Source organism: Nycticebus coucang, chromosome 2 (genome assembly GCF_027406575.1).
Source record: "Nycticebus coucang isolate mNycCou1 chromosome 2, mNycCou1.pri, whole genome shotgun sequence".
Classification (NCBI taxonomy): Eukaryota; Metazoa; Chordata; class Mammalia; order Primates; family Lorisidae; genus Nycticebus; species Nycticebus coucang.
In genome coordinates this window covers 177,731,863-177,757,072 of record NC_069781.1, presented here as the reverse complement: position 1 = coordinate 177,757,072, position 25,210 = coordinate 177,731,863, and the positions used below count along the sequence as shown (strand labels likewise).

Genomic DNA, 25,210 nt, shown 5'->3' with positions numbered 1-25,210 from the left:
GAGCTTTGCATCTCTGCCTTGCTCACCTTTTCTCCATGGGAAGGACCCAATTCCAACGTTCTTTGGAAGTGCTCTAAGCTTTCTCTTTGTTCTTCCTAAATAAGATCACTATTTGTTACCCTGAAACATGTGCAGGTCACTTTTGCTCTCTGTCCACACTGCCTGTGCTGCAAATCCCAGTTTTATTTTCAGGTTCCACTCACTTTGCTTTCAGTTATCCCTGTATGTTGGTTGAACTTCCTAGCTCAGCCAATTAATTAAACAGATCAACTGGGTTCAGGAAACTGTGGCCCCCGACCTCTAGCAGTTGGTTAACCATCGTTCCGGGGTTGTCAACAGAGGGCTGATTTTGCTCACCGACTCCCACCACTTAACATTTGGCAACATCTGGAAACATGTTCGATTGACACAATTGGGGCAGAGGAGCTGTTCCTGGGATCTAGTGGGTCAAGGCCACGGATGCTGTCAACACTCACAGTACACAAAGTATTCTCCAGCCTAAAATGTCAATAGTGCCAGAAAGGAGAAGCCCTGCTCCAGCTGGTAGGAGGAATGGTAGACAGTGGGAAGAGTTGGTGAATAACCAGTAGATGGATTGGTCTGTCCTAAACCATGACGGAAACTGAGCAGCTCTTGGTGGCTGTGGGTGATTAGACCGTCCCGTTCACACTCTGTGGCTCTGCAGACCAGTGCTTCTCAGCCTTGCTTCATTTTAAACTTCACCTGGACTGCTTGTGAACACTCAGGTTCCTGGACTCCCTGCAGTCCTGCTAGATCAGAAGGTTAGGAGTCTGCGTTTTTGTTACATGCATTTGGGAAAAACTGTGCTGAGTCGCTGATGGGCTGAGGGCTCTGGGGGGGTCTGATACTGACCAGACAGAGAGAGCGTTTACATTGCTGGTCACATTTGCACGGTCTTCCCCATGAATTACTCAAGCCGTGGAAGGCTAACTGGCTGTATGCTCTGTGAAGGCCACCTGAGCAGATGTCCATGCTGCTGGAAGTGCTCTTTTGAGGTCATATGGAGACCTCCTTCCTGTCCAGTTGAGAAAAGGCCTTGAGATCAGGTTAAGTGATGACTTGTCACAGAGCAAAAGGGCCAGGCCTGCGGTTCTGAGAACTCCTGAGTCTGTGACTTTTTCCTTTTTTTTTTTTTTTTACTCCATGCACCTTTCCTTCAGAGCAGAAAGCTGAGGACCTCTGGGTAGAAGAAGCAGGCAGACTCCTCAGACTCCTGCAAGACCACCCACTGGGGGATTCTTTCCACTAGCAGAATAGGAAACTCTTTACCTCTTGGTCTGATTTTTGTTTAAAACCTGCTGTGTTCTACAAAGGGTGAACCAGCTTACAAAAACATTAAAAAATCCTGCAGAAAAACATGGAAAATTGTACATAGGAACTAAGAAAAAAATCAAACCCAGAGGAATTGTATGTAGAATGGGGAATCATCCTCCAATTTCTTGTTGAGCTTCCTGCCAGCCAAAGCAAAAGGGAGACACTGTTAATTGCATAACCTCAAAGGTTTTAGGAAATTATGTCACATCTACTGGGGCAGCTGGAAATAAGAGTATTTCTCACATGGGCCTTCATGAGAGGGCAACGTGAATGGGTTTTTCAGTGTCATCCCTGCTACAATGTACAATTCTCTTTCTTACAGCAACTCATGGAACATATTTACAGGGGACAATGATTTTAGGGGTTAAAGGAAGTTTTTGTGGCAGCACCAGTTACTTGGGAAGGGAGGGTCTAAGGCAGTGGTTCTCAACCTGTGGGTCGCGACCCCTTTGAGGGTCAAACGACCCTTTCCCCTTTTACAGGGGTCACCTAAGACCATCGGAAAACACATATTTCCGATGGTCTTAGGAACCGAGACACCGTTCCTCATGTGTGGGGGTCACCACATGAGGAACTGTATTAAAGGGTCAGGGCATTAGGAAGGTTGAGAACCACTGGTCTAAGGAATGTTTTAATATTGATATAACAGGATATTTAAATCCTTCTAGGAAATCTATCCTAAGGAAATTATTGTGGGCAAAGATTTATATACCAAGGCATTTTCTGGGCATTGATTAATCCATTCATTAAATATGTATATATCGTGTGTTCCTACAGTGACAGGCTGTATTCTAGGAGAGGTATGCAACACAAGGTCATAGAGCTTATAGTCTAGTCTAATGGCATTGCTCCTGTTAATGACTTTGTCATTGGCAGATTGAATGTGTGGCCCTCCAGATCAGCAAATGCAGCCCCTTGACTAAATCCAGACTTCACAGAACGAATCCCTTCATCAAAAGGATTTGTTCTGTAAAATTTGGCCTCAGTCAAAAGGCCTCACTCAGGGATCCAGAAGGCCATATGGGCCCCCAAGGCCGCAGGTTTCCCACCCGTTTAAACCCCTAGCATCTGATAGTACTGAGCCAGTAGTTGGCTACTTAAAAAATTAATTAAAGCAGAGAACCACTGCAACATACTGTTGGCAAGCTGAAACGGAGGCAGATGTGTGTGGGCACCCCAGGAAGTACCACGGTAGATTTAAGGGTTCAGTGGGCATCGTCAGATTTATAGAGGGTTGGAGAATGCTGCTAATTTGGAGAGTGGTTAGGTGAAGGGTGTTGACGGTTCTACAGGGGAAGTAAATGCTGTTGATCCCCTGCCCATATCCCTCGGCCTCCGCATTCTGATACCTGCAAAGGGCTCCCCACTGCTGTGTCCGTGCCTCATTACCAAAGGACCTGCTTTGGCCCTCACAGAGGGGTCAGGTTAGGAGTGTCCAAGAGTTAGGAACACCAGGAGCTGCATTCCGTTGATGGCAAATGGGAGTTGGAGGATGCTACCACCACGTCCCTTCCTCTTGGGTAGGAAGACTCTGACATGCTTTCTCTGCTGTCTTGCAGATGTTCCCAGGGGGATCCTACCTCATGGCCCATGGTGGTTGCCTGCTTCATAACACACCCCCTTATTGGCTGCCTGCCATTCCCTGACTCATTTCTCCGCCTTCCTATAGCTACTCCTTTTAAAACCACTTGCACACAAATTCGTAAGACCTGCTTCTACTGGAACTCAATTATCTCCTTAAACAGAAAAATCAAACGTGGTCCATTTTATGTAAAAGATGAGAATGGATTGGAAAATCTACCGCCTCCCACATTTCTGGCCCTTAAACTCAGTTTGAGAGGCCTGCTGCGTAGCCAGATGAAGATATAGGAAGGGGCGGTCACATAATGCCGGACAGAGGCTGGTCCTGTGTGACTTTCTTTGGAAGGTCTCACGTATCTATCGATTTGCCCGAAGGGACTTAAGAAGGGGATGGTGTGTGGATGTGAGACAGAGAACGGGAGAATAGAACCAGACAAAGTCAAAGGATTGACCTTGACTTGTTGACAGGTGGGACCCATTTCTGCTGGCCTTGTGATCCTACAGGGAGGACTTCTGTCGCATCAGTGATTGGGGATTAGTAGCATGGAGTAGGTAAGATCCCAGGCCCAAAGTCAGACAGTGGTGGACTTGACCCCTGGTGTTGGCATTGACTAGTTCTTTGACCTTGGATGCTTTAAAACGTCTCTTGCTTCATGTGATGGTCATAAAAATTAAATGGTAAGATGAACACAGATGGTATGTCTTGTACTGACATGCCGCACAGCATAAATGTTAAGGTCACAATTATAATATTGGTATGTGTGTGTCCCCGATGCTATAATACATGGACGTATATGTGCATCTGTAACTGTTATACTCAAAGTGCAGTTTTGCAGTTTGCAGGTTATCATAGAACCTAGAAAATGTGGCTAGCTCATGCTCCAGAGTATATATCTGCAGAGAGATGAGACCCATGAACCTGGGAAAAGGGCTGCTTTCCTTAAAAAAATTTTCAATATTGAAATTTTCAAATATACAAAAAAGTAGAAGGGGGTCCCCTAGTCTCTGCCACCAGCTTTCGCAGGTGTCGATGTCTTGCCAATCTTGTTTTATTGATCCAACCCCCAGCACTTTTTGTTCCCCTGGCGTATTTTGAGGCAAGTTCCAGATAACAAGCCCCTTCCGCTGTCATCTCAGTTTGCAAGGTAATGGACTAGCTCCTTCTCCTTGACGCAGGGCTGAACGTTCTCTCTGTAGTCCCGGGGCTGTGGGTGGCATCTGCCCTCTCTCAGCTTTGGGCACCGGCGCCCTCCACCTGAGTGGTCTTTTCTCCCAGGGCTGCTGTTGGCAGTGATGTTTCGAGGTCATATCTCATTTACAGGCAGGTTCCCGCCACCTGCTTCTCTGGACTTACCCGGCGTAATTCATGCTGAGTGCCTGTCTTGTCTCGGGGAAGGCACTGCTGCCTCCACATTTCACAATAAATATCTTTTTAAGCAGCCTGGTGTTCAGGCTCATTTCTCATTTCCAAGGAGGCTTTTGACTGATGACCTAAAGAATTGCTTCCCCGTGACTGACAGAGTAATGTAGGATCACAGCATGCCCCATTCTGTTCTCCCCCTCCAGGGGGCTGGATGAGAACTGTGACTTCCGAGTGCTACCAGCAGCTCCCGACAGAGGCATTTGTCCCCAGCTATTGCTCTTTCTCCTCTGTCCTTGAGTCAGCTCCACCTTGGGGTGCTCCAATGGGACACATTCTCAGGGGATCAGCGTGTAAGGCCCCCAAGGGAAAGGGTACCTGGGGGTTTCTGCCATCACTGGAGTCTGGGGCAGCCCTCAAAGGTATGCTTTGGACTTTAAGGGATTGTGGTTGGAATTCTCTCTTGGTGTGGAGGCTCCGGGCTGTCAGGGCAGGTCATGTTAAGGTGTCCGTCGGCTTTAGGCACTCTTACTTTGTGAAGTCCCTTCTTACATCACATCAATCATAATAATCAGTCCCCATATCCCTCAGGATATACAATCCGTATATAAATGTTGAGTTGTAGATGTCTAGAATGCAGCTGACAGTCTGTAGATGTTTAATTCAGTATCTATTATGTTTTTATCCAAAGTACAGTCCAAAAGGTTAGAATCTGTAAACATTTAACTTTGTGTATATTTACTTGGTATTTTGGAGGACATTCTTTTTAATTTCCCAATCTGTAGGTTCTTGGAAAGCTTCTCAGCCTGAGATATTCACCTCACCAACCCAGGACTTCCCACTGTCTCACTACCCAGGGCCCTCTCCAGGGTCCCAGGCAGCCTTGCCCATATGCAAGCTCAGTAGACCCCGTGCACAGAGCTGGCATGCAAATCGTACTGCACAAACAGGGAAAAAGCAAAGAATCTCAGCCTGAATCTAATCTTCTCAGTTAGTGATTTTCAACTGTTGTGCCATGAGAGGATCGTAGGTATGCTGGGAAAATTTTCTTTTCTTTTTTTTTTGTAGAGACAGAGTCTCACTTTATGGCCCTCGGTAGAGTGCCGGGGCCTCACACAGCTCACAGCAACCTCCAACTCCTGGGCTTAAGCGATTCTCTTGCCTCAGCCTCCCGAGTAGCTGGGACTACAGGCGCCCGCCACAACGCCCGGCTATTTTTTTGTTGCAGTTCGGCCGGGGCCGGGCTTGAACCCGCCACCCTCGTTATATGGGGCCGGCGCCTTACCAACTGAGCCACAGGCGCCTCCCGCTGGGAAAATTTTAAAGATCATTAATTAAATTATTTTCGAAAGAAGTTCAAAGCACAGTAAGTATATTCTTTTTTTGAAACTCTTTTTTTGGTCAATATCATGTAAGTGTGCCGCAGAAGTTTAACTACAGGTTCAAGTGTGCTGTGAGATAAAAAAAGGTTGAGAAACATTGATCTAACTGTACTTGGCTTCCAAAGGGTATCTGGAATTTATAAGGTAAAGAGACCCTACAAAAAAGCACTCTGTAGAAGGCTCACTGGGAACAACTATTATTTTTCATCTGCTCAGGATTCTTCCTTTCTTCCAGTGCATGGCCTGGGAGCTGAGCTGTCTGAAGTCAAGTCTCCACGCCAGTAGGAACTGAGGAACAACTCTGAATCCCTGAAAAGCCATTGAGTTGTGCACTCTAAGTGGATAGAGTGTCTGATATGTGAATTATACTTCAGTAAAGCTGTTAAAACACGTCTGGGCTCTGCTGCTTATTAGTTGCACAATCTGGAGCAAATTGCTGAGTGTGTCAGTGCCTCAGTTTTCCTCATCTTTAAAATGGGGGGTTATATGGCATCACTATATCAGTGTCCTGGGGCTGCCGTACCAAGTAACCACAAACCGGGTGGCTTAAAACACAGGCAATTATTCTTCATAGTTCTCGAGGCTGCAAGTCAGTAATCAGCTATCAGCAGGGCCACACTGTCTCCCAGGGCTCACTCCCAGCTCTGGGTGTCCCCAGCAGTCCTGGTTCTTCCTCGGCTTTAGAGGGATCCCTCCAGTCTCTGCCTCTGCCATCTCTGCCTTCTCACTAGTGTGAGGGTCTTTGTCCAAATATCCCTCTCCTTACTTGGGTACCAGTCGGTGGGTTAGGGCCCACCTGAATCCAGTTTGACCTCAGCTTATCTTGATTACATCTGTGCACACTCTATTTCTAAGTAAGGTCACTTTCCCAGGTTCCAGGCAGACATGAACTTGCGGGACATTGTTCAACCCATTACACCCCCATGACGCTTGCTTTTTCCTAAATTCTCCCACCATGAGATACAGTAAAGTCCTCTCCTCTTCACCCCCACCCAGACTTGGTTTATATTAGATTTTGTCACTTTAAGCAAGAACCTTGACTGAAATAAAGACAAAGGTTCCCCTTTATTTAGAAGAACAAAATGGGAGAGAAACACAACCAGAGACAGCCTGAGACATCCCTGCAGACTTTTGCACCTGGAGCTGGGGCTTAGTTTGGGTCAGGGCAATTCTATTCCCAGGTCTTTTCAAGGTGGACAATACCATGGGTGTAGAGGAGGGGACATGCACCTCTAATTTGATGTCCTAACCTAAATGACATCACCATCCTCTTTATTCTTTTTGTACACGTCAGCTGGGCATGTTCCTACATTAGCTCCTTGTAGGAGCACCAGAGGCGTGGCCTCACACACCACCCGATGCGCCATCCACATCATGGGTGGTTCTGGGGTGGGAGTTCAGGGTCTTCTCCACTGAGCTGTGCTTGTTCGATGCGGGACTTCCAACCATCATTCTGGCAGAGAAAAACAGGATGTTCTAGAGCACCAATCTCTATTTCCATGCCCTGGAATAGGCTGGACACAGAATAAACAAGAACGGCCCTAGAAAGGGGCCTGTGGTTGCAATCCAGGTCCATAAGGGTTCTGATTAAGGAGAGAAGACAGGCAGAGATGGTTGACATCACAGGCAGACGGACACGAGGCAGGGAAGCTAAGAAAACGTTCAGTCCAGCCACCGGGAGGTAGAGTTGGCCAGTGATGGCTGGACAATGGAGCAGAATTTCTCTAGATGCCAATGCTTGGGCCTGGACCCAGGGATCATGGTTGTCGTAGAGACCTGCACTTCCATGTGTCATCCCTAAGCGCCCTGGGCTCCACTGCTGCAGGGTGAAAAATGGTTTCTTTCTGAGAAAGGCAGCTGTGTCTGCTGCCCCTGGAATCGGAGCTTCTGCTTCTTCCGGCAGACTTCCATCAGTATGATAGAACATTACAGGCCTGAAGAAGTTACTGAAATAGTTCAGTCATAATTTTTGTATGATAGGGAGGAATATGTTGCCCAAATTTACCCAAATTTGGAGGTTTGTGCCATTAAGGAAAAAAAAAGCTTTCAATTCTAGGCCACTCACCACAGTGGCAAAAGCAACCTGGCCTTCTGCTTTATAGATGACCTGGGAGGGTTTTCCAGTCCAATTTGGAGTGTCCAAATTAATTCTGCTTTAATGGATGCTTTGAAGCCCCTAACCAGCTTCATCTCAGAAATCAGTCAATAAAAAATAAAAGAGCCACACATGAGAAGTGCCTTGGGAACACAGCTGGCTGGAGGCCACAGGAGCCTCCTAAGTGGCTCTGGCTTCTGCATTCTGAGATTCATCACCAGGCTGTCTCTGCTGCTGACAGTTTGGTCCTGACTGAGGGACCTTGTTAGAGGCTGAATTATGTCCCTGCCAAAATTCATAGGTTGAAATTGTAATCCCAGGAGCTCAGAAATGTGACTGTATTTGGAGGTAGGCCTTTTACATTAAGATGAGGTCATTAGGATGAGTCCAAATCCAATATGACATCCTTGGAAGAAGAGATTAGGTCCCAGACACACACAGAGTGGGGACCATGTGAGGACACAGCAAGAAGGCAGGTGTCTACAAGTCAAGGAGAGAGGCCGCAGGAGAAACCAACCCTGCTGACACCTTGATCTTGGACTTCCAGCCTCCAGCGCTGTGGGAAAATAAATTTCTGCTGTTTAAGCTCCCCAGTCTATGGTCATTCATTATGGCAGCCTTAGCAAACCACTTCTGTCTCTGTCTTTCTCTTGGACTACACCCCAGAACGGCCTGATATTTCCAGTCCCCCTTCCAGGGGTGGTGGATGAGCTCCATCTGTGGTTATGGCTGGATTTGGGACTATCATGGCCCCTGGATTCCTTGCAACTTTGTTCTATATGCCCTTTGAAGTCTTGTGGTTTTGTTCACCCATCATTCTTTTTCTGGGAAACATCTCTTCTCATGGCCCATGTGTTTCCATTAATAGTACGGTTGCAGCAGCCTCCTTCCCTCCATCAAAATGATCATCCCGCTCTCTCCTGGCACTGTTATTCTTGACCAAGAAACGTTGCAAGAGGAAACCCTAGCAGTGCTGGTAACTGAGTGGATGTAGGGGAGAGGGCGTTGAAGATGACATCCAGAACTCTGGCTGGGACATCTGTGTGGCTGGTCATGAGACTGAGAATGTGGAGGTGAGCAAATCTGGGTGGACAAAAGTGATGCTTTAGGAAAGCTGGTTTAGGACGGCAGTGAGAGCCTGTAGGCAGGGACGTCAGGGAGGGGGACACTGACCCTGGTGTGAGGGGCAGAAATGATGTCATTACTTCCCCACTCTGAGGGTGGTGGCACATGCCAGGTTCAGCCAAGTGAGGGTCTCAAGAGGGGACTCCCACAAGCTCAGTTTCAGAGTGGAAATGGAGGAGAGTTATTTTTGCAAGGCTGGAGGGAGTTTGAAGTTCTGGAGAGGAACCTGGAAATGAGGGGCAGGAAGGCAGAAGGACAGGAGAGCCTGAAGTGTCTCTGCCAGGGGTTCCACGGGAGCAGTGATTGCTGAGAATTGTCCTGATGGAGAGGCAAAGGAATCTTAAGAATAAGATATCCAACGTTTGATTCTAAGTTCTTTGCTTTTGCTCCGCCCTTAGTACAGTTTGTTGGGTTTTGTTTTTATTTTTATTTATTTATTTATTTATTTTTATTGTTGGGGATTCATTGAGGGTACAATAAGCCAGGGGGTTTTGTTTTTAAAAAGAAATTGAGGGAGGGGCTGCGTGTGGACATTTTCAGCCCAACTGTAGTGTCCGGGATGTGACACAACCCGCACACCAAGGAGGCTCAGTGGACAAATGGGCTCTCCCTGTGCCCTTCATCAGCTGCTCCAGCCCGGACTCACCCACTGCTTATGAAGCCTCTTCACACGGCTGCATCCACAACACACTGAAGGCTCAGCAAGTGATTGTTGATTGACTGAGTGTTCCCAAAATATTCTCCCATAAGAAGTCTCTGGATGACCCCCCTCTTGGTTCCATCCAGTGGCCTGGCCTTGAGAATGCCCCCCCTGAAGACAGCGCAGAAACTGACTGTTGCCATTCAGATACCACAGTAAAGAATCAACTGTACTCAAAGATGCGAGCTTCACGCTCAGCAGCTTCAAAAACTATTTTCCGCAGCCAAGTTTCTGCTCTGCTCGTGGTTCTTACTTTGACCTAGAAGCTGCCAGTGCCCCAGGGAATGATGCTGTGTAAACTTCCTCTGACTTACTGGCCTTTCTCTACCCAACCCCCATCACCGCCTGGAGTCTTGTGCTTCTCTGGAGCTCTAGCAGGCCAGCCTGCCTGCACCCAGCCTCTAGCCACATCGGCCACCCCTCCTATCAGACACAGGCCCAGAGCTGCTGGCACCAGGCTTAACTCCACACTGGCTCCCTCCCGCCTGCAGTGGGTCCAGCCTGGTCTCTGCTCTGCCCAAGGCGCAGAGTTTCTTGGCTCAAGCTAAGCTCTGGCAGCTGGGATTTGTGTTACTACATGCTTTGTGGAGAAGGACTCTGGAAATTAATTTTTCTTTTGCACATTGGTTTGTTTGATCCATTAACATATGCACCTCCCCTTTAAGGAATTCCAGAACCTCTTTTCCTTGTCTTTGAGTGGAAGTGACTACTTGTCTGATTGCCCGGAGCTGGCGGAGGATAGGGCACATAACCCCTCTTCACATACCCCTGAGTGCCCACACCCGTCTAAAATCCTCCCCAACCCCCTGACTCATCTCCTTTCTTACTGTCATTTATTCATTGCAAGAATCTTGAGATCTACTGTGTGCCAGGGACTTGGCTAAGGGTACAGTGCCAAGAAGGAGGCAGGGGCCCTGCCATCTTGGAGCTTGAGGTCTAGTGTGGGATGTAAACATGTAGCCACGGATGCAATAGGGAAGGAGCGGGACACGGAAGAGGAACACCTAATCCAGACTTGGAAATTCAGGGAGAGTTTCAGGAAGACATGCTGTATGCACACAGCCCACAAAATGTTGACACTAGGCAGGGAGGGCTGGCTGATGTTGGCGTTGATCTTGGATGCAGGCAAACACAGTAACAGCTCTAGACATAAGGAAGCCAGGAAGACACTGACACAGCGTTTTTTTCATTTCTTGGTACAAAATCTCTTTATGGGCAGCCTTCAAAAATGGAGTGTTGGTGAATTTCTCATCACTCTTTCACTTGTAGAAGTCTTTATGTTGTAGCGTTAAGACTTGTCATTTATTTGTTGGAGAGAGGTTCTCACTCTAGCACCCACGCTGGAGTAAAGTGGCAGGATCACAGCTCACTATGGCACAGAACACCTGGGCTCAAGGGATCCTTCTGCTTTGGCCTTCTGAGTAGTTAGGACTATAGGTGTATGTCACTGTGCCTTCCTAATGTTTAATTTGTTTTTTTTTTTTTTTGAGATGGAGTCTCACTCTGTTGCCTAGGCTGGTCTTGAGAACTCCTGGCCTTAAGCAATTGTCCTGTTTTGGCCTCCCAATGTGCTGGGATTCCGAGTGTGAGGCCCTGTGCCTGGCCTAAGTTAAGACTTTGGACTCTGTAGAGTCAAGCCTTTGTTCAGTGTCTAATGGATACGTCATCAAGCTCCAACTGGAACTCCCCAAGGTCAGCCTCACTCATAAGCCCCACTTCCTGAACACTGACCATAAACTTTCTATATGACCAGTCCCTTGAAATTACATGCACAGGGGGGAAGCCACAAGCAGCCAACAACTTTGGAAAATTTAGTTGAATGTCGAGTTGTTTCAGATGCATAAGAGCAGGTGCTTACTGAGCACTGAGTGCTTACTGTGTGCCAGGTGCTAAGCGCTTGCTGTGTGCCATGGGGTTTTGTCCTCGCGGCCACATTGTGGAGCAAGAACTTTTAGCCTTGCCTTGTACAGATGAAGAAGAGGAGGCTCGGGGTGTGTGTGACTTGCCCAGCATCTCATAATAACCAGGCAGGGGCAAGAACTTGGGGCGCCTTCCAGCCATACACACCAGCTGCCTGTCAAAAGTCCCCTTCCTTCTTTTCCCCACACAGAACTGAGCTGAAACTCCCTTTAAGGCCCTGGTTGACTCAACAGGTGGAGGGGACGTTGGGTGTGGGATCTAAGCAGGAGCAAAGAGCTTGGAGACAGAGCCACGCGGGAACCGGCACCTGGGCGAGGCTTCTGCGCGCTCTCAGGGCCACCCCAACGTGGAAGCTGAAATCCAGCCGCACTTCCTACGTCAAGCCCAAAGGGGGCGCCCTTTCCCGCCGGCCGCTCCACGATGCACGTGGCGGCAGCAGCCTGCTCTGCTTTTGATCTGCCTGCCGCCAGGCCCAGCTCTGCAGAGCGCCCCCCCACCCATATCTGCCGTCCAAAAAACAGTTGTTCTTGGCTTGACCATGGACACCCATGCCCATTCCCATTCAGTGGTCACTCACAAGGTCACTTTAATATTTACAAGTGGCCATACCAAATTACAGCCAGGACTTTTGACAGGCAGCTGGTGTGTATGGCTGCAAGGCGCCCCAAGTTCTTGCCCCTGCCTGGTTATTATGAGATGCTGGGCAATTATGAGATGTGGGCACTAAGGGGTATGTGAAGAGGGGTTATGTGCCCTATCCTCCGCCAGCTCCAGGCAATCAGAAAAGTAGTCACTTCCACTCAAAGACAAGGAAAAGAGGGTTCTGGAATTCCTTAAAGGGGAATTTTTTTTTTGCCTCTGGGGCTGCCCCTTTTAGATTTGGACCTTTGGGGGACTGGCATGGCTCTCTTTGCCCCACATCCTAAAGGCGTGGGCGGACATCACCCCAGGGTCACTTTGCTGGGAGGGGATTCCACATGAGCAGAACATTAGGGAAAAAAGAAGAAGAATAAAAAAGAGAAGCAGAGAGAGGAGGAAAGAGCGTGGGTGCTGGTGTCCCGGGGGAGGTCTCTAACTCGGAGAGAGAGGCCGCACATCTAGGCCCAGATAGAATCTCTACCCTCTCGACTCAGGCCAACTGCAGGGAGCGTCGCTTGTCAATTTCCCCAATATTCCTTGTAAGAAATATTAAATGACATATATGAGACCAGCTACATATTCCCTTGGAAAGCTAACTTCTCTGTCCAGAATAAGAAATAAGGCACTTTTTTTTTTTCTTTTCAAAAGATCGGTATGTTTTTAAAAGATCCGTTAAGTGCTGGTGTGTGTGCGCGTGGGGCTCTCTGCCCATAGCGTCAGGAAAGCACCGGGTGGCAGTTGCTTTGGAAACAGGATGCTTGCCCTGCGGCGGCTGGGGACAAGGCGGTGTGGCAGGCTGGGACATGACTGCCTGGCTGTGATTCTCTCAGGGATGTGGAGGCCTTGGGGCCCTTTGTCCTTCTCTTTGGCCATCCAGGATAACCAGGCAAGGGCAGGTCTCTCTTAAGGAAGGCGTGAAACCCTTCTTTGGGGGGCAGATCTGGAAGAGAGAACTAATTCGCTGTTTGGCTGAATTTGCTCTTGGCGCCTTTTTTCCTACTGTCTGAAGAATGGAACCAATTCCTCCCTTTCCTGAAGTCTTTCTGGACACTCACAGAGGATTTTTGTGATGCTTCTGGGGCGAATGAAAGAGATCAATGAGGAAACCTTTGGTTGGAGGGATGGCCTGGTGGGAAAGTTTACAATTACAGATGTTGATTTACACAGCGTGTACGCTGATGTGTTCTTTTTTTTGATAAGGTGCTTATTCTTATACCTTAATAACTATTATCGTTAAATCATTTAGGGCATCTGAGAGCTAGACAGTGAAGATCTAGGGATGAAAGATTCAGTCTGTGTTCTGAAGGAATTCACAGAGAATGGAGAAAGTGTTTAATTCAAGAGACAGTTGCAATTGCGGGGGATAGTTCTAAGAAAGCACTACCAGGTGACAGGGAGCACCAATGAGCATCAGACCCAGCAGGGACGGGGGTTTCTGCTCTCCCTGTCTCTCTCCCAAGCCCTGGGAACTTGCCATTCCAGACCAATTAGTCAGTTGAGAGAATGGTGATGAGAAAAATAACATCAGTATCAACATCACTTGGGGTGAGGGGACTCCAACCAGCAGGCTGTACTGGGTTGAACTCTGACAGATCAAAGCCCTGGCTGTAATTTGGTATGGCCACTTGTAAATATTAAAGTGACCTTGTGAGTAACCACTGAATGGGAGTGGGCATGGGTGTTCATGGTCATGCCAAGAACAACTGTTTTTTGGACAGCAGGTATGGTGCAAAGAACTCTGCATCCCTCACTAATCCTTGTCCCCCATATTTAGTTGAGAAAACTGCCTCTCAGTGAGGTTACTGGGTGGTGGAGCTTTAGGTCTTTATGTCTCTAAGGCCTGAGCCAGTACCACCGTACCTCCCGCCCACTCCAGACACACGGACAGTCTATACCAACTGTGTAATCAGGCTTGTGAAGTGTGATCCAAATCAACTGTATTTTGTTCTCCCCTCTGCCCACTCCAACCCACATCATGGGATAAGTTCTCTTGCCCCTGGCAGGTAGCTTTTCAAGCCATTCTCAGATAATACAATATACCCTGTTTACTTTATGTCCTAAAGGACTCTCATTTTAGTCATTGGTGTGTCCCACCCCTGTGTAAGAATCCAAACCGTAGACCTCCCTAAAGGTGAAACTTCTGACCTGCTCCCCCAAGCCAGGCCTGCTGCTGTGTGGTCTGCTTTGTTCACCTGCTTGGCAGATCTATCAAGTCAATAGACACAGCCAGGTTGGTTATAGCAAGGGGTCTCTTATTACTTGGCGCAAATAAGTAGCACATTGGGGATAGTTTCCAAAGCAGTGTATCCCGGAAGAAGAGGGTTGGGTGGTTTTTAGAGCTAGAGGGTAATAAGGTGTGATATGATAGGATCTTGGGATGGGGTGAGGCCGGGAAACTAACTCTGAATGGATCCTGCCATGAAATACCCACCTCTTAATTCAGTCCCCACTCCTTGGTCCCAGCACTTAGGTTCCACCCAGGATTGTACACTTTGTTCCCTTTCTTCATGACCTTCAATCCAGGGGTCCATGGCAAATGAAAAACAACTTTCAACTTTGTTACATAAAAATTGAGGCAGATTTGTCTTCTAGGGTTACAGTTTCTTTGTATTTTGTCATCTCCAATTTTGGAAGCAGGTTTTGATCCCTCAGGGGCCCAAGTGGTGAGGGAGGAAAAAGAAGGGTCTTATTTGTCAGGTCATGTCCTGAACTTGTTGCTGTATCATATAGTACATAAAGGGAATAGTTTAGCTCAAAAAAGAAAAACCAAACAACAAAACTAAAAACAAGAGGCAGATTTGTTTAGTTTTGGAGGAAAGATATTGCTGGGAAAAAATAATGATGACTAAAACTTAATGAGTCCTTTTCCTTTACTTTTGCAAATACATACACAACCAGAGGTGGCTACTATTACATTTCTCCACTTTGTTGTAAAGGAAACAGGAGCTCTGAAAGATGAGTAATTCGTCAAGGTCAAATAGTTTGTTAAGTGGGAGAGTAGGGCTTTGACCCCAGTGACTTTGACTTTACAACTTGACCTCTTTATAGCTCTGCTGTGTAAGTCAGAGAATACATACTTGTATTGACAGACCGAATTGCATTTCCTTTTTTTTCATTTTTATTTTTATTTTATTTTTATTTTATTTATTTATTTATTTTTTGTAGAGACAGAGTCTCACTTTATGGCCCTCGGTAGAGTGCTGTGGCCTCACACAGCTCACAGCAACCTCCAACTCCTGGGCTTAAGCGATTCTCTTGCCTCAGCCTCCCGAGTAGCTGGGACCACAGGCGCCCGCCACAACGCCCGGCTATTTGCATTTCCTTTTTAATAGCTGGTATCAAAGCAACTTTAATGAAAACGTGTAACTTGAAAAAAAATTTCTCTGGCATGGCAGTAATTTATGATTGTAAAGGGACTCCTTGTGTTTGAAAATAACCAACAACTCCATTGGATGGTACGTAAAGAATTAGGGAAACAAAGCAATTCTCAAGGGATCTAATTTGTATTAATTAGCAAATAGCTCAAGAGAACTGTTTCTTGTATTATACTTGGGAGCATAGTTCATATAGTCGAATTTGCAACCGGAAATAATTTGTTGTTGGAAATAAGACACCCTTCCTCCAACCCTTGTCATGGTAGGGAAAGAAGACTGGATCACTGATTATGATTTTCACAGGTAAGGCTGTTATTTTGGTAGTTGCAATTTGTTCCTTTCCCAATGCTTTAGTTTAGTTAGTACTCAAAGGAGCATTGGAACATTTTTTTATATAATACAATTTTCCAAAGAATTTTTAGCTCAAGAGATTGGAATATTTGGGGCAGAAACAGGCATTTTGGAGTGGGCGCTCTGCTTACACACCCATCTTCACCCTGTTGCCAAAGTCATCATCTCTGTTTGTCCAACTCCTACTCATCAGGTGAAGCCCACACAGATCAGCACCTCTTCCTGGAAGTCTTCCTAAGAACCAGATGGGCCATCTGCCTCCATTGCACCACGGGAAGATTTGGAACTCACATTTTACCTTGTATCAGATGCACCCATCTTTGTGTCGTTGCCACGCTTCAAACTCCCATTCAGTAGGCAGCATAGTCCAGCTCTGGGGCAGTAGCTGCCAAATTCTAGCCTACAGATAAAATTCATCCTGCTGCCTGGTTTAGCAGAGCCCTTGGGATAAAAATGTTTTTTCACATTCTTAAGTGCTTGGGAGAACAAAACCCCCAAAGAAGAGTCATATTTCATGATACATGAAAATAATATGAAATTTAGATTTCATTGTCAAAGTTATGTTGGCACATAGCCATAAACACTTGCTTATGTACCGTCTGTGGCTGTTTTCTCATAAGAAGGGCATTCAGTAGTTGCAACACAGACCACGTGGCCCACAAAGGCTAAAATGTTTTCTATCTGGCCCTTTACAGAAAGCATTTGTTGACTTGTGCAGTAGAGCGGGAATTTTCACATTGCAATGGTTATCAGGATAACCTGGGGGGCTCTTTAAACCAAGTTGCTGGCCCTTCCCCCTCTAGTTTCTGATTCAGAAAGTCTGGGGTAGACCCTGAGAATTTATATGACTAGCCATTTCCCAGGGAATGTTGCCGCTCTTTGTTGGGACCCCCCACTTTGACAATCACTGGTTCAGAGGTAAGGGTCACAGTGCATCTTGAGCTAGTTATTAATCAAGCAACTGACGTCTCTGAATCTCTGTATTGTCATCTGTAAAATGGGACTAATGCCAATCTTGTCAGATTGTTTGAAGATTCAGTAGATAAAGCCTGTGAAAGTTCCTGAAACACGGATAGAGATTCAATGAACTTTCTCTCTCTCCATATCCTTCTCCTCTAAGAAGGAACTGTAGATAACTTTGTGTTGTCAGTAGCTGAGAATCACTCTACTTTGTTAGACCGGTGGGGATTTTTTTTTTTAGAGACAGAGTCTCACTTTGTTGCCCTCCATAGAGTGCTATGATGTCGCAGCTCACAGCAACCTCCAGCTCTTGGGCTTAGGCTATTCTCTTCCTCAGCCTCCCGAGTAGCTGGGACCACAGGCGCCCACCACAATGCCCAGCTATTACTTTTGTTGTCGCAGTTTGGCTGGGGCCAGGTTTGAACCCACCACCCTCCATATATGGGGCTGACGCCCTACTCACTGAGCCACAGGCGCCGCCCTAGACCACTGGGGAATTTATAGCAATGTGCAAGATAGTGTTTCTCTTCCAAGGTCGTATTTCTGATATAACCCTAAAGTAGATGGGAAAACCATTCTTACCTAATTTGCTTGAGTACCTACTGTGCGCAAGTTTCTGTACCAAGGAAGAAAATTAAGATCAAGGAGCAGAAAAGAGACTGTCTCTCTGCCTCTCAGAAGTTTTCAGAAGAAAGGTGGAGGCCAAAGTTGAAAAAACTAGTGACTGCCCTTTAGTTAATTATTATCAGTTGATTTTGTCTTCCTTCCCAGGAAGAAGGATAAAGGGCAAAAAACAAAGCCATACTGAAATGTGGAAGGAACCAGAGATGAGTGTACCCAAAAGAAATCCAGGTGATTTGAAAGAAGTGTTTTTCTTGAGCCCGCTTTGAGAGCCAGGGTTAAATTAAACACACCACCCCTCCCCCGCACTGAGTTTTCCCTGAGAATTTTTTTCCCCTTTAAAAACATAGTCATTCCTGCTACATAAAATTGTTGTGGCATCAAGTGAGGAAATAATCTAATTGTATGCAAAAATTATTAAACACAGTTTACATGCAAGGAAAATCAGGTTTACCACATTAAGTTGCAATCTAATTAGGGGAGAAAGTGCAATTTATTAGTGAATAGCAGCAAGTTCAGAGAATCAGGTGGCGGCTATGGGACTCCTTTCTGTCTTAAGCCTCTAGAAGCCTATGCACCTTAATTTACTTGTTAAGCTAATTATAGAGAGTCTTTTGACCTTCTTGCTCTCAAATGTCTTTCTTTCTCTACTTGTGGCAGAATCTGAAAGATGAAGAACTGACCGCATAGAATTGCTCCACGTAGGGCGAAAAACATCACTTGTTCGCTCCCTCTTAGCCCTTGTTAGAAAGGGGGGCTTTTTCACTTTACCTTCACTTTTTTATCGTGTCTCCCTCCCCATTAGCTCTTTGACATCTGTAGCTGTGGCTACATTTGCAAATCATGTTTAGTTTGGTAACCTCTTTCTACTGAGGAAAAAAATGGTTTTAGGCAGCAGCGTGATGGTAGATGTTTGACAACCAGCTTTCTGATGGTGGTACCTGTAGCTCAGTGGGGAGGGCGCTGGCCCCTGACCACATACATCCAGGCTGGTGGGTTTGAACCTGGCCTGGGCCAGCTAAACAACCAAATTTCTGGGAAAATGTCTGCATATGTTTACCTGTATGCTTATTATCAATATTACCAATATAAAGGACGTATAAGGCACAATTTACAGGTAATGATAAAATATGCGTTACTCACTGTAAATTCCATAGGGCCAATTGATTTTCGGAGGATGCTTTTATCCAGTTCTTGTATCTATAGCCAACCTGTGATTGCAATTAGCCAGCAGATGTAATTCCAACATAACTGTTGGGGGATATTTTCCTTTATTTTAACTAGTAAGATGAAAGTGAATACTTTGTCAATAATGGGAGTGCCTTCTTTGTTGAATTGGATAATAGTTTCTGAACACTAGGTAAGTATTTCCTTATTTTTTTTTTTGTGCTATTATGACTGTGGACACAAGACACATTTAATTTTAATCTGCATTATTAACATTCTTCTCCATCACTTTCATAAGCCTGATGGCCGACAAAGCAAGAAATCAACCTCTGATAAGTAGCATTTGTCAATTTCTGTAGTGTAAATACTCCTATTGAGGTGGCTCGTGGTGGCCCTGCCTGTAATCCTTGCACTCTGGGAGGCCAAGGCAGGTGGACTGCTTGAGCTCAAGAGTTCCTGAGTAAGAGTGAGACCCCCATCTCTACTAAAAATAGAAAAAACTAGCCAGGCATGGTGGTGCATGCCTGTAGTCCCAGCTGCTTGGGAGTTCTGAGGCAAGAAGATCGATTGTTTGAGCCCAGGAGTTTGAGTTTGCTGTGACTATGATGCCATGGCACTCTACCCAGGGTGACAGAGTGAGACTCTGTCTCAAAATACATACATACATACATATATACATACATACTCCTATTGCTGATTTCTAGTTACCAATGAGATGTCCTTAAACGTGGAGTTGGACAGAGATTTGCTGGTTTACAACTTTGTGAGCCACACGTTCTCTGTTGTGACTACTCAGTTCTGACATTGTAACGCAAAGGCAGCCATGGACTGTAGTACATGATTAATGGGCCTGTCTGTGCCCCAATAAAACTTTATTTATAAAAACAGGCTGTGGGCCAGGTTTGACCCACAGGCTGTAATTTGCCAACCCCTGGTCTTTATTTAAATTCCTAATTATGATACATTTCAAACATTTTTTTGAAATGACTTTATTATTATTATTTGTAGAGGAGTTTCCATTGAGTGGAAGATACAGGGACTTCTCATATTCTCCCTGTCCCACACATGTATAGCTCACCCCACTATCAACATCCCCTACCAGAGTGGTGCATTTGTTACAGTTGGTGAACCTACATGAATATATCCCTGTCCCCCCAAGTTCATAGTGTAATAATTAGGGTTAACGTAATTTAGGGTTCAGTTTCAGTGTTGTACATTCCATGGGTTTGAACAAATATCTACCATTATAGTATTATATGGAGCAGTTTCACTACCTGAAAGAACCTCTGGGGGTCAGACCCAATCAGTTATTGCCAGGTGTTAGGGGGAAGGGAGGGATGGGGAAGGGAGTTCAAACATAGTTTTAATCAGGAATATACCCTTAAATCTACAAGAAACATCACCTATTTATTGAATACCTACTATGAGCCAGACACTGTGCTTGGTTTTGAGAAGCTTGGGGGTACATCATTGATAAATAGGCTCTTCATGGGTCTTACAATCTAGTCAGGGTAGACCGACAGTTACCAAAAAACAAACAAAAAAACCAATCCAATGTGAATCTTAACTGGAACTCAATATGTAAAACAGATAAAAGCAGAACTACTTGACTCAGAATCCTAAGAACTTGCCTACTTTCTGGCCCCGCTGATTCCCCCTGCATTTAAATCTAGGGCTCTCCTGATCAGAGCTTGCAAACTATGACCCAACTGTCAGCTGTAGGTTGTTGACAGTTTTTTGTCATAATGCCACTGCTTTGAATTTTTTGTATGTAAATCTTTGATCACATCACTTTCTTACAGTAGATTTCAAGCAGAAAATTTACGGGGTCAAAGTGTGTGACTATTTTTAAGGCTCTTGTTCTCTCTTGAGAACATTTTTTTCCATTTGTGCCACTGTGAGCACTATGATGTGAATTGTATCTCACCTTTGCCAACATCTGGTATTGGCATTTAAAAAGCAAGTTTGATAGATGAAAAATATGTATTACCTTATTTTAATTTGCATTTCTTTGATTAGTTGAGTGCTGAACATTTCTTCATATTTAATAGTCATTTGCATTTTTTCTTCTGAATTGACAAGAATAGGACATTTTGAGCATAATTTAAACAGACTTTTGAAAAGAGATTAATGAATCAGGTTTTTTTTGTCTCCCTAGATACCAGGCTTTGTGTTAGAATGTGGTTATGGTCAAGAAGAGAAGAATTCTGTAGAACTCTCCTGGGTAGTGAAGGCTGTGTTTTATTCTGGACACATCACTATTCTTAATTTTGATAACATAATATTATTTTTTCAAGTGTTTAAAAACATTTTTAAAAGTAAGATCTAAGTAAGAGAGAGAAACATGAGGACATTGCTCAGCAGGCGGGAAAAAATGAAACTGGATGTGAGGTGACAATACTAGGCATGTACCATAGACTGAATGTTTGAGTCCTCCCAAAATTCACATGCTGATGCCCAAACTCTCATGTGATAGTATTTGGAGGTGGGGGCTTTGGAGGTAATTAGGTCATGAGGGTGGGGCCCCTAGGAATGGGATTAGTGCTCTTATAAGAAGACATGAGAGAGATGAGCACTCTCCACCTCCAGAAGATAGCCATCTGGAAACAGGAAAAGAGCCCTCCCAGACACTGGATCTGCCTTAGACTTCTAGCTTCTAGAACTGTGAGAAAAAATTTCTGTTGTTCCCAGTCTATGGTACTTTGTTGTTAGTAGCCTGAACTAAGAAATATGTATTAGTTGGGTTCTCAAGAGAAACAGGAAAACTGGTGGTGTCATTCAAAGGCTTGAGGAGGAGAAAGCTCATGGTGTAGATCCCAGCATTGGTCTGAAGGCCAGAGAACAAAGAGTGCAGCAGGGCAGGAGAAGATTGATGTCCAGCTCAAGCATCAACATTAGGCAGGCAAATTCAGCCTTTCTCTGATATTTTGTTTTCATCAGGCCCTCAATAAATTAGTTGATGCCCACCCATGTTGGGTGGAGAGAAGCCATCTTCTTTACTCTGTCTACTGATTTAAATGTGCATCTCTTCCAAAAATGCCTTCACAGAAATAATATTTGTATTACTTATAATACAAATATTATAAATATAAATAATACAAATAAATATAATATAATACAAATATTATAAATATAAATAATGCCCAGAAATAATGTTTAACCAGCCGTCTGGGTAACCCAAGGCCCAGTCAAATTAACACATAAAATTAACTGTCATGGTATGACCTGTGGGAATTGGTGAGAGAAAAAAATCTGGGTAGTTTAATCACTTTAATCACATTTCCATATGACAAATTCTTCATAAGCAAAATATTTACCCACAGACAATAATTCTATCCAGTATATGAAGATACACAGATGGTACTAAAAAAGTATACACATTTTAAGAAAGGAAAAACTGAATTAAAGTTATAATACTTAAGTCACATTTGACTTGTGCAATTATAAGAGGTGCTCAAATGTGACTTGTATTCATCTTTTATTAGTGGTGTATATTGAGTATTATACTTTTAATGCAGTTTTTTTCTTTCTTAAACTGCATATACTTTTTTTTTTTTTGTTCCCTCTGTATTTAATGACTTTCTTGTTTTGAAACATGCATGGTTTGCTTCCAGTAATTTTGCACCTAGCAGTTTTAATTTTTATTTTTTTAATTGTAAAGGAACATTTTCTTTAAAGGTTGACTTGATTATCAAAGGAAATATTCCTTCCTTTGAATATTTATATTGGATTTTTTCTCGTCTCTTAGATTTTCTTTTGATTGTTATGGAATTTTTCAAAAATATGTCCATAAAGGTAAAGAAATAATAAATTCACATGAATAAATTCTTTATTCATCTTCAACAATTAGCACATCTTATCAATCTTGCTTTATCTACCCCCTCCTCTCTCCTGCATCCCCATGCTCCCACCACACTAATAACATATTAATAAACTGGCAACCCACACTAATACTTTTTGGTGGTGTTATTTTAAAATATGTATTAATTACCATTGTATGATCTTTTTGCAGTCTTAAACAATATTTTGGATTGCTTATTTACGATAAAACTTTTTATTGTGTTTTATGAAAATATTTTGGACTTTCACGATGGTTAGCTCAACCTTCCTACCTTCTGTCTGCCCTGCTCTCTGCTGCTTTTCCTCCTTGTAAGGAAACTGCCACCGCTCTGCCACGGTCTTCCCACCCAACGCGAGGATGGCAACCCTTGTGACTTTGGAGAGAAGTGGAGATCCTGATGTTTCTCAGTGCCATTGTGATGACGAAGAATCGCAGATCCATCACGGTGGAGCAACATACAGGCAACTTCTTCATGTTTAGTAAAGTGGCCAACGCAATTCTTTATTTCCACCTGGACATTCGCATGGGCCTGCTTTGCATCACACTCTGCGTAGTGTTCCTGATGACCTGCAAACCCCCCTCTGTATAGGGGCCTTGCATACATCAAGTACTTCAATGATAAAACTATTGATGAGGAACTAGAGCGGGGCAAGAGGGTCACTTGGATTGTGGAGTTCTTTGCCAACTGGTCTAATGATTGCCAATCATTTGCTCCTATCTACGCTGACCTCTCCCTCAAGTACAACTGTACAGGGCTAAATCTTGGAAAGGTGGACATTGGACGCTACACTGATGTTAGTATACCATACAAAGTGAGTACATCACCCCTCACCAAACAACTCCCTACCCTGATCCTGTTCCAAGGTGGCAAAGAAGTAATGTGGCGACCACAGATTGACAAGAAGGGACGAGCTGTCTCCTGGGCCTTCCCTGAGGAGAATGTGATCTGAGAATTCAACTTGAATGAGCTATACCAGCGGGCCAAGAAGCTATTGAAGGCTGAAGATGGAATCCCTGAGGAGCAGCCTATGGCTTCAACTCCTACCACAGTGCTGGATGGGGAAAACAAGAAGGACAAATAGGATCCTGACCGTCAGTGTTTCCTCTCCTATCAGTTCCAGGCTACTTTGAGGCCCTGCTCCTTGTAAAACAGCAAGCCTGAAGCCTCAGCCTTTTATTTATATTTTCCCCTGTTTTGCTGTACCTGGGTGAGGCAAGGGACTGCTTGATTTTAAAGAGGCTTCCAGGGAATTGTTAGGCACCCTACAGGAAGGTCTTCCCTGCTGTGGCCAACTGTTTCACCAGAGGATGATGGAGGAGGAAATGGTTTCCCTTCCAGTTTGGGTCAGTGTGTTAACTGCTATCAATCACTGAGACATCTCTGTGGTTTCATTATTCTTTATAGTGGACCCACATAGCCTAGTTAGACCTAGATTGAACTGTAAGGTAAGATGCTGAGGTATAGAATGCTAACAATTTTTCTTCAAGGAACCTTACTTCCTTAGGCCCTACTTGGTTGGTTTATGGCCTTCATTAAAAGTATAACCCTAACTTTGCCACAGGTCTCAAGGACAAACCTTTCACCACAGAGGTTTCATCATTGAAGTTAGTATTAGAGAACCCCCCTATCTTGTGGGGATTTAGAGGAAGGGGAGTAGAGGTTTGAGATGTTCATTTGTGTGTCGTTACCTGGAGGAGAAAGCCCCTGGACTGGATTGGGGTTTCACCAACCCCCCCCCCAAAATCTATTTCCCCTTCTCCCAGTTGATTGTTTTCCATAATAAAGAGATTGGTATTTCCAAAAAAAAAAAATTATTTATTTTTTTTTTTTTTTTGAGACAAAGTTTTACTTTGTCGCCCTTTGTAGAGTGCTATGGCTATGATGCCACAGCAACCTCAAACTTTTGGGCTCAGGCAATTCTCTTGCCTCAGCCTCCCGAGTAGCTGGGACTACAGGTGCCTGCTGCAATGCTTGGCTATTTTTAGAGACGGGGTCTTGCTCTTGCTCAGGCTGGTCTCAAACCTGTGAGCTCAGGTCAGTCCACCACATCAGCCTCCCAGAGTTCTAGGATTACAGGTGTGAATCACCGTTCCTGGCCAGTTTTGTTAAAATGTTTTAGAAGAATTTTGTTATTTCTTGTGAAAATAAAAGCAATACCCTTTTACTGTGGAAAAATTTGAAGTTAAGATAAACAAACAAGAAGAATAAAAATCAACTTATGCCACCACATATATTTTGGTTTATATCATTCTCATTTTTCTATACATAGCTTCTATGAAATAATATTATGCATATTATTTTATATTCTGATTTTGTCCTCACTTAGTGTATTGTGAATATTTTTCCATATCATTGAGTATTTTTTTCTGTTATTTTAAGGGCTGGAGAGTATTTCTGTTGTAGGAATGGGAAAAGTTTATTTAATCCATTATTGTTGGAAATTTATTCTTAAAATTCTTTTGGCTGTTAATTACCTTGTTGTAATAAATATGGATGTATCTAAGTCTTCATGAAAATAATTATTTCCATTGGATAAATTCACAGAATGAACATCCAATTGGTCATTTATTTTCTTTTTCTATGTGTGAGTTGCTAGTTTATATCCTTTTCCTATTTTTTTTTTATTGGTGAATTCAAGTTTTTCAGACCCAGCTGAGATCTCAGTGACAGCCAGCATCATTTCATGTGCAGCCTTTGAGTTTTCTCACCTGAAGGTCTAGCTATAATGGAGCAGAAATGAGCCAGTACTCTGTGCCCA

At 44.5% G+C, this 25,210-nt stretch overlaps 1 pseudogene; it reads left to right on the top strand.

Annotated features, from left to right (window-relative positions):
- The first annotated feature begins 513 nt into the window (after positions 1 to 513).
- On the top strand, positions 514 to 24,813 carry LOC128598567 (thioredoxin-related transmembrane protein 2-like; annotated as a pseudogene).
- Positions 24,814 to 25,210: the final 397 nt, after the last annotated feature.